This window comes from Seriola aureovittata, chromosome 18, assembly GCF_021018895.1.
Source record: "Seriola aureovittata isolate HTS-2021-v1 ecotype China chromosome 18, ASM2101889v1, whole genome shotgun sequence".
NCBI lineage: Eukaryota > Metazoa > Chordata > Actinopteri > Carangiformes > Carangidae > Seriola > Seriola aureovittata.
The window spans coordinates 12,352,186-12,360,955 of NC_079381.1; positions in this window are offsets into that span (position 1 = coordinate 12,352,186).

Genomic DNA, 8,770 nt, shown 5'->3' on the forward strand with positions numbered 1-8,770 from the left:
GTGACACTCCTGAGTGATTAAGGTCATATCAGGGACTGAGACAGATTTGACAATAATGGATTGATTTTTATAAAGTTAAATGCACCACCACGATCACCCAGTCCTAACATACAACTGAAATTGTTGAGGATAAAACAATGATAAAGTTAAGACCTTATTTCAATAGCTGTCAATTCTATGTCTACAATAAGTTGCAGGCTGTAGAACTGCTCACTTTCATGATTTATGATTTTTCTTAAGCAGTCAACGTTATTGAGAATCAGAAGCAAACCATTTTGTATTGTATTTTATTTTGGAGACCCACACTTAATCAAATGAACCTGACTTGTTTTCACTGTGTTAACTATGTTAAAAGTGCTTGGATGGCTGAATTCCCCAAGGCATCTGACAAAGTACATCCTGGTGAACAAGTTAAAAAGTGTCATCCTGTTTCTTCAGAGCCAAAAACAACAGAGAAGGAAGAGAGTAAATTAGGGCACTGACACAGAGATGCACTTTATTGTGTTTGAGGAGGGAAAAGTGACACTAGATACTGATTATAAATGGGAACTGGTGGATATGTCACACCTGACAAAGGCAGAGGAGAAGGATGACGGGTTTTATAGCCAGTGAGAACATGGAGAGGAAATGAAAAAGCCTGACCATGGATCACAAACAACAACAACAACAACAACATACACAAACCTCTGAAGTTACAATGTCCTATTTTTGAAAAGCAAAACAGTCCCTAGACGAGGTAGAATATGTCTGCTAATGTAGGACAAAACTACACTACTGTTATCAAACTCCCTACACTGCACATTTTACGAGGGTCTGGATCTCGTCAGTAACGACAACATACAGAAAGACCAGCTGTTCAACTGCAAACCAGCTGAACATCGCCTGCTTTATTGTTGGATAGAAGTTATTTTGAGCAGCTGTGAGTCTATTTGTCAGACCGCCCACTGTGAGCAAAACACAGAGATGTGTGTTCGCTTCTCTTTAAAGCTTCCTGTAAAGCAGCGACTGCAGCTCCAGCCACCTGCCCAGCATAACACTCCGATGTGTGGAAGACACCCTGAGAACTGTAAAGATCACTGGCTTTAAAGCAAAACTTCAAACATGACGAAATAACACATCCTTACCCTTCTCATGAAAAGACATGTATCATACATGTCGATTTCTCTGAGAATTACATCTGTAAATATCCATCTGAGATCCAGGCAGTCCAATTCGGTGCATCCCATGCATGGATGGATTGCCACGAAATTTGGTTCAGGGATTCATGTCCCCCTCTGTCATAAACAAGCCATGGTCAGGAGCGCATATTGGTTTATGACCAGAGCCTAAAGACTGTTGCGAGCTGCCCAGCTTAATGGAAGTGCGACATTAATCACTGGAGTATGCCTTTAATGAGGCCAGCTAAACTGTTTCAAAACTTTCTTCCTAGAAACAGAAAAGACAAATACTAAAATGTGACTTCATCATTTTCATGGAAGCTATTATTCATTTCTCCATCACAATTATCACAATGGCATTTACGGCATTTATCCAAGTATTCATAAAGCCTTGACTTATACATAGCGTCATAGCGTTTATCCACAGCAGACTATATTCATATCCAACAGCACCTTGGAAATGTGTCGATAAGGCTATATTTGATATTTCAATATTTAATGAAATTAGTGAAAAGCTTTAGAGTACTTGGTACAGTATGACAAAGTTTTGCTTGAACACCCCCCAAACTTTTAGCTGTGACTTATCTGTGAAGCACATTATAAATCAAGCTTGCCAAAAACATGATCCGTCTGTCACTCTCGGAGTCTCTTGCATTGATGTTAAATCTGCCATGAGGTGGCAGTAGCACAGCTGGTATTCTCAGCACGTGTCTCTGAACAAACGTGTATGTATCTCTCAGTCTGGGCTCTTTGTTTCAGGCCATCAGAGAAACACTTGGCAGCAGAAACAGACACTCAAGGAGTCGTGCCAAACTTGTAAGGTCCTCCCAAGTAGACAGAGAGTCATGGTAACGCTTGATCACGATGAATAATGAATGGCTCACAGGTTCACTTTACAAGGAGCTTTTCAGGTTCAGACACATCCTCACTATATTCTCATTATGTGAGGGTGAGCTGCAGTCTGGGCAGCGTGACTTATACCAACTGATGCATCCGCAACTTCTGACTCTGCTGAATATTTCCAGAAAGTTAATATACTCGGCTCAAGACATTTCAAATGCAGTTGAAGCTAAACTTAAATAAACGTGAACGCAACATATCGCGACTCTCATTGTACTTACAGTATCATAGGCAGGGCACAAAGACTTCAAGCTCCAGAAATGCTCTTAGAGATACATTGAAACTGTATTTTCAACTTTTCAAAAGTAATATGCAATGAAATTATACAACGATAGAGTTATCCATTTACAGGACGGTTCAAATAGCTTCACTGTGTGACACCACTCATTACAAGTTGCCCTGAGCAAACATTTTGGCAAAAATGACAGTGACAGTCTCACTAAGATTCATACTTCCAGACATGTGGCTTTAATGTTCACATCATTATTTAAACATTTTTAGCCATACTAGCGGCATGACACTAGGGATCGCAATGTCGATCAGTTGCTCAGGATTGAAATGATTGAAATTAAATTTTGCATAGATATTTTGTGGTCCCAGAGGATGAATTATAATGATTTTGGTGTTCCCTTGACCTTTCCTCTAGCACCACCCTAAGGTTGACATTGGTGGTTTTTGAAATGTCTCAACATCAATTGGGCGGATTGCCATTAAAATTTGGTTCACACATTTATGTTTCCCTTAAGATGCACTGTATGGTGAACACTCAACTTTTCACTTTGTCCAGCACTTTGGTTTATGACCAAATACTTTCAACTATTGCCTCAGCTCTTTGTGTTTTTGTGCTAATTAGCAAATGTTAGCATTTGCTAACATGCCAAATTATGCTGATTATACCAGCATTTTAACATTGTCTGCCTGAGCATGTTAGCATGTTGACATTAGCATTTGGCCTCACAGATCTGCTAGCATGGCTATAAACTCTTAGCCTTGTTATCTTACTGTAAGGCTCAGAACCTAATGTGGCTACTGTATAAGAGCGACCTGGAAAAGTTTAATTTAACATTATGGGTTTTTATCTGTCTCTTGACAGATGTTAGAGAAATACTCTTCTTATTTCACCAAACCGCATGCAGCTGCAACATGATGTGATGGGCTAATGGGTTACAGACTAGAAGAGATCAAAGAGCCACAGAGGTGAAAGATGCAGCTGGCGTCAAGACTTTGGGATAAACCATCATCAGTGCAGCTCTGCTCAAAGCGGTTAGTAAGTATACAGTGCCTGAGCAATGCTATATTTCTGTGCACATGATTTGTGGTTATCTAAAATGTCAAAGACTCACGCATTCAAGTTCTCTTTGTGAGGCGCACACACAAGTGTACACACAAAATTCAAGGATAAAACATGCAGAGCTTGTCAAAGTTGTCCTCAAAGTGCCAGTCATGAAGGATATGTTTTCTAATCTCCAGTGGCAGGAAGCAGAGTGGTACAGCAGAAGACAAAACAAGTTTAATAAAAGAATTTTGCAAGTATTGATGTTAATAATAATAACGCTGAGAAATGTCAAATGTGCTTTTGTGAAGTAACCAGACGATCTTCTCGTCTCAGCAAAGTGACACCAGTTAGAAAACACACTTCTTACTTTGTGTGATGCATTCATCCTCAGAGTCATCTGGCCATAAAACACACCTGTGTATAAGGTAACAAAACAGACAGACCAATTATGCTGTGAATTCCTGCCCATGCACGCAGGTTTGTTGCCGATGCTCCGTCTTACAAATGACAAATTTACAAACGAACCAGCACGGCGGCAGTATATCACTCTGCTCATGGAAATAAACATGAAACCTGAGAGTCAAAATCCCACATTGTGTATCGTGCCATCATGCCCTTGAGCGTGGCACTTAAACCAGATTGCCAGTAAATCTCCAGCTCAACACAAATGGCTCTTCTGTCAGGTGTGACGCGCCTAAAAGCCCTCTGGATTCAGGTATCAGGGACATTAGAGGAGGAATTGGAGTGAAAACAGGTGCAGGATGCTGCTGGAGGGCAAGTTTCTCACTCAAGTCAGGTATCCACTGTCCATATGACTCACAGCTAAATAAATCATGTTCAATTAATTTCCAGGACAATGGAGACAGGTGACATTGGATTTTTGGTGAAACTTGCAGGAAAGGATAGATCAACTACACCTAATCTTTAGACAGCATTTGGTAATATTGTGCATTTTTTAAATTTATGTAATTATGTTTTTGTAAGTTTACTTTCATTGCTTGTATGTTATTTATTTATTCAATTGTTATCTGGCTGAATTAATTTACCTCAGTGATGTTTCTGTTTTAATCTGTCATTCGTTTGTATTTCTTATCACTTGTGAAGCGGATTGTGGCTTTGCTTTGAAAGCTACTGTATAAAATAAATGACTTCATGTGTTCATGTACACACACATTACCATGGCATAAATGATTATGCATGTTCCACTGGAGTGTGGACACTTTTAGTAAAGACTGCAACACAAAGAGAGAGAAAATGTTCTGCTACTATGGCAAATATTATAAAAGACTTCACTTCTAATTTTAGCATTTGCTGTTTGTATTTGTCCAAAACATACTTCGTAGGCTATATGTCATTTGTAATAATATGTGTGATAATTTATTTAGGGGTTAAGAATACAGAAAGTGTGAAGACTAGATGAAATAAAGCATTCAACCTGAACCCCATTCGTATTAAAAAAAAAGTATGATAACGTTATTGTTCATTTAACGTGTATTTTGTAATTCTAACTGTCTAAAATTATGTATTTATTCTTGTAGCTAAGTCTCTTTTTAATTTTAGAGTTTGATCAAAATGTTATTTCTTCTTAAGTTAAGTGGGCAGTGGTAAACTGGTATTAATTATTCTTATTGGTGTCAACTTAAACTACTGGCTTGTATTGGCTTGCTTATTCTGTAGGTAGGTGTGAAGGGAAAGCTTGCACCAGGACAACAAATTTATGAATAGGCCCATTATCTCCGGAGGTTATGTTTTTACTCGTGTCTGTTTGTTTGCCAGAAAACAAACAATTTGAACCAATTTGCACCAAACTTCTTGGAGGGATGGGGCATGAGCCAGGGTAGAACCCATTCAATTTTGGGGCAGATCCAGATCATTTACTATGAAATTGAATTTTTTTTGTTTTTTTCACACTGGCCTTGCCGGAGGTCTGTGCTCTCTGAGTGCCGTTCTAGTTTTATGTATGATCAAGCAATTGTTACTGATGTGTTGGTGTTTTACATCGCGCTCTACAGTGTTTCCACTGTTCCCAGATTTACATTGTTGTTGTATAATTAGTTATTAAGAGTGAATGCAGTTTGACCATAAGTGATGTTGTATGCATGCCTGGTGAGCTGCTCTCCAGTGTGAGTGCAGAATTTAGTCGTGGCAAGTATCTCCTACTCCTCCTGTTCTCTACAGTCAGAAAACTGAATTCTAAATCACAAGCCAGAACACGCAAAACATTATGCAATGCCGCACTTTTGTGATGATGATCAGAATAAATATACCCTCAGCTAACTTACAGGTCGGACCACATGATATCACGCGAATACCATAAACCCCATAGAAGGCTGAATGCAGAAGCTTTTCCCCAGTGTTTTGACAAAAGTTGCTGTATTTGCATAAATATGGGGGAGGGTAGAGCTGTCAGTTTTAAGAATGTTTTAATTGCTCATCCTGACATTAAGACTGTAATGGCTTATATAATGTAATAAAAGTATACAGATGGATGATTGAATTGTGTGTACAATTTGCTGCAGAACTTCCATCTCATTAAGTCTCATGTTGTTCAAATATTCAAATATATAGTCCTGGTGTTCATTTAAGGGTCTATTGAGCACCTAGCAGCCATAGAGAAAAGGGTTTTGTTTCAAAAGGAGGAGAACAAACTTTTAACAGGATGATTTACCTGCTGCTTTGGAGAATTGTCAAAAGACCAGTGAAAAAATATTGATCTCAATAGATTCACAACTGCATATAGTACAAACTGCTGAAGTATTATGGATAAGATGATGAATAAACCCTTCATTTGCAATCATTCGCAGTCTTGCAAGCACCTAGCACCATTTAGGATCTTGAACTCATTCATTGCTTTGATCATCTCATCAAGAGTCTCAACTGTGCTGTCAGAGTCATCTGAGGCCTTGAAGTTATTAAAAAGAAGCACTGGCACTCAAGCAAAATGAAACCTCTGCTCATAACAATACCATAACAAAAGCAATTTCTCACCTATCATCATAGGAATTCAGAAGCAATCAATGTTCTTCAAAGAACATAAAAGTTTTTTTCTAATAGTAAAATGTACAGGAATTTGTCATGGTGGCATTGGTGCGAAGATATTGATAACTTTCAGAGCTACAGTACAGGAGGGACAGGTGAAAGAGTGCCTAAATATAATTTATGTCTCTGAAGTGAAAAACTGTCCGAAAGGCATCTGTGAAGATTCTCAGTCATCCAGGTCATGGTCATCCAAGAAAAGTTCAATTCAGGGCAACTGGAATTGGTTGAAGATACTTAAAGATGAGATGAGAGATGAAACATCGCCCAGTATCTACAATGCATTTTCAAGTATCCACAACCAAGTCCAGTTGCCCTTGATTCAACTTTTCTTGGATGTCTGAAAGGTGCTTTTTCACATGGGAGACTCACAGTAAGAAGGTTGGTAAAGTACGGCCACAACTCATTGGAAGAACCTTTTGAGGTCAAGAATGTTCATGGTATTCTTTAATGGGCTTGTACCTTCACCCAAGGAAAACTGGGAAATTACAGCTGAGCTTCTAAGTGGATGTTTCTTGCAACCTAAGCAGGCTGCTCACTTTGCGACTTGCCTTAGTCCACATTTTTCTGCCTACTTGTCAGTATGATCAAAACACAGTCCAGTAGGTAAACACATGGCGTTGCGGAGAAAAGTGGTGCTGACTCTGTAATTGTGTGAGGCAACATTATATTTCCCTTTCAAGGTACATCAGAAGAAGAACGGAGAGAGCTGCAAGCTCACAATTCAACTTTTTTATTTAGGAACTGAAAAATCTGCATTTTGGTACACATTGCCTTCTGAAGGATTAAACCCACACTTGATCTGATAGACATTTATAGTCTATACAAACGAATAACAATTCAGGATCAGAACAGGCTGCTCAAATCTATAGCTATATCTAAACTACAGTATTCAATAGGAATCAGTGAACAGCTAACAAAGTAAATAGAATTACTGATTCACGGTTGTATGCCTCTGCAACTAAGAGTAGTTTCAGGTTACATCCTTGTTTATCCAGAATCATATAAAATATTAACCATTTGTATAAAAATGTGTCATAATTGCTGTGTAGAGTCTTAATTTATTGCTAAAAATGTGTTTTGTGAGGTGATCGTGACCTTTGACAACCAAAATCTAATCAGTTCGTCCTTGAGTCCAAGTAAAGATTTGTCCCTTGAGTTTTTCTATTGATAGAAATTTTAATCTCAGTGATCCTCAGTATAATTCTTTTACTGTACATTTCTACATTTATATTTAAATATTCTACTGCATGTGGGGTTTGAGTTTGTAATCTTGATTGGGATGTATCATTGAATTGAAATCCTCTAGACTTTTGTTTTTCTACTTTTCTATGTTTTTCTACTGTTTTTTTGTGATTTTGTATTATTGATTCATTGTTTCTATAGCTATAGATGTATGGATGTTGGAGGCTTCACTTTGACTATGAATAACCTCTCTGTATCTTCTATTTGATTTGAAACACAACTCTCATTCTACACATCCCATCTGAATTAAATGTAGCTTAGTCCTTAAAGGATGCACCAACATATCAGTTTGTAAAATAATGAATTAAAAGTTATCATGTTAGCCTTTGTGAGCCAGCAGCACACTAGAATAGTAGAATTTTTCTTCTCTTTTAAGTGCACTGGCATGTCAGTCTCCACTTTCATTTCCACCACCAGGGGGAGCAATAACCAGCTCCACAATAACACAGACTATAAATGAATAATATGTGTATGACGAATATGAATGCACTTCTTATAATTATCCCCATGACCATAAATCTTAAACTGAAAGAAATTCATGAACACTGTGGTGAGGCTCATCACAGATCTTCCTGATTCAGATCCTCTTTTTTGAAATAATATCATATGTTCTGCTTTTTAATGCACTTTTTATAACTTGCTCCTTTTCCTATTTTCTAATGTATATTAATGCTCTTCAGTAACCTTTATTGTTTTTTTTCTACATGTACACAGGTATCCCTTGTGAATGAAGGGATGAAATGAAGTCTCAATCTCAATAGGACTTATATGAGAAATTTGACATTGAAATGTCATTTTTAAACGCCTATGAGCAGTAGTAATAAGTTACCAAACAGCTTTAATTCAGCTCCAATGAGTTTTAGACTTAATAAACATCAAATGTAGTAATCAGATTTTACACAGTAACACAATTTTGAAATGAGCTCAGCAGAATGAGATATTTTGAAATGAAGTTTTGCAGTACATTGTATGATGATAATGTGAGGAAGGCAAAGGGTATTAAGTGTTTGAAAAAAAAGTCTACTTTGGGTGGACTACGATTTACCAAGATATCTGGAAAATAACTAAATGATTGAGATGCATGCTGCCAGGTAATACCGTCTAGAATGATCATCATTCAGCTTATATGAACGGCTCTCCAGCCGTATTTTGTTTG